Raw genomic sequence first — 1984 nt, forward strand, 5'->3', positions numbered from 1 at the left:
GCTGGCCAATCAAATATAAAGGAGAAATTGGGTCATTTGCAGAAACACAGGAACTAAAGGAATTTGTGAAAACAGACACCAAAGAAAAGGGGAACAGAAAAAGAAAAAACAAAATGGCACCAATAAAACCAGCCCTGTCAATAATCACACTTAATGTGAAAGGACTAAATGAACCAATTAAGTAGAGTAATTAAAAGTGTAACAGAATGGATCTAAAAACCAAAGCCCAATTAAAAGAGTAGCAGAATCGATTAAAAGACCAAAGCCCAGCAATATGCTGCCTGCTAGAGACACATCTAAAAAGCAAGGGAAAAGATACAGTAAAAACCAAAGGTGCAAGGAATTTGTCTATTTTCCTCTAGGTTTTACAAATTTATCTGAGTAAAGCTTTCATAATACTTTTATATTATGAAGAGAAACAAGTAAAATCTTCAGACATGTTGCTAAGAGGGACTATTACTTGGAAAGGAATATGATGCTTGGAAAGATAGAGGGTTGGTGAAGGAGAGGATGGCCTTGACCAGGTGGACTGACACAGTGACTGCCCTGTGGGCTCTAATGTATCAGGAAGTGTGAGGATGGCATAAGATAAGACAGGGTTTAGGTCTGTTATTCATACGGTTGCTATGAGGTGTACTCCACAATACCTAACAACAAGAAGAAAAAAAGGGTGGGAAAAATATACAAAATAGCATCAACAAAAATCAGGAGTGACAATACAAATCTCTGATAAAATAGACTTCATGATAAAAACCACCATAAAAGATAAGGAAGAACGCAAATAATGATTAATGACCAAGAAGACATAACCTTGTTTAACAACTACACACTAAATGATAGACATGAAATATACATAAAACAATGGTTAACAGAATTATATATTTTTAATTGTTTTTTTGTCAAACATTCTTCTAGGTCATATAGTCCTGGTGTGTCCACTTACTGTACAGAGGTAACTTGTGGTTGCTGTGAAGCTGAACACTGTGACACTGATGTGTCAAACGTGTTAATGGTTATCCATGATGGACAGTATTTGGTGGAGATCCCCTATTAAAACAAGCTTAGAAGCAGGAGTGGCATCCACTTCCATAATAGCTTGCCTCCAGAAACCCTATGAACCTGGAGAAAGGATGAAAGTCACACAAGTGTTGAGGACTTTCGTTCATAGGGTCACTATGAGTCGCCTATGACTAGATGGCGCTTAACAACAACAACAACATATAATGATAAATGACAGAAAGAAAAGGTAAAATAGTTTTTCTTTAATTTTATATTCTTGTTTTTGTTTTTGTTAGGTGCTGACAAATTGATTGCAAATAGGTCTGTCTCACAGGATTTTCTAGGCTATAATGGAAACAGATCATTAAGTCTTTTTCTGCAGAGCCACTGGCTGGGTTGGAACTACCAACCTTTTGGTTAACAGCCATGTGCTTAACCATTGCACAATCAGGGTCTTATTTTCTCTTTTGGACCTTGAAGTGGGTATTATCAGGGGCAGGTCTGGAGGGACATAAAGCAAACAAAAGTAATTAAGATATGTATGAAACTTAAAATATCCCCACAGAAAACTCAAGGATTTTATAGAGAAAAATAGTATTGGGCAGTTAGTTCATTCACCATAATGCTCTTCAGCCTCTCCCAACTTACATAGCAGTTTTTGAAATTGTTGCTCCTGAGTGCTGTGTAGTATTCCATTGTGTGAATGTACCACAATTTCTTAATCCATTCAGTTGTGGTTGGACATTGGGCTATTCCATGTTTCTGTTATGGTGAGTAATGCTACTATGAACATTGCTGTACACAGTTCTGGTCTCTCTGCTAATTTCCTTGGGGTATATTCCTAGCAGTGCAATAGCTAGGTCATACAGAGTTTTCTGTGTTCAACTTTTTGAGGAAATGCCAAACTGTCTTCCAGGGTGGATGTACCAGTTTATAATCCCACCAACAGTATATTAGAGTTCCCACCTCTCCACATCCTCTCCAA

General features: G+C 37.3%; 1 protein-coding gene across 1 annotated transcript in view; it reads left to right on the plus strand.

The window, feature by feature from the left end:
• Nucleotides 1–1984, plus strand: part of GPR158 (G protein-coupled receptor 158) — a 570604-nt gene that overhangs the window by 526861 nt on the left and 41759 nt on the right. The window lies entirely within an intron of this gene.

The sequence above is a fragment of the Elephantulus edwardii genome, unplaced genomic scaffold (assembly GCF_000299155.1).
Source record: "Elephantulus edwardii isolate Elephantulus edwardi_28Jun2011 unplaced genomic scaffold, EleEdw1.0 scaffold00054, whole genome shotgun sequence".
Taxonomy (NCBI): domain Eukaryota; kingdom Metazoa; phylum Chordata; class Mammalia; order Macroscelidea; family Macroscelididae; genus Elephantulus; species Elephantulus edwardii.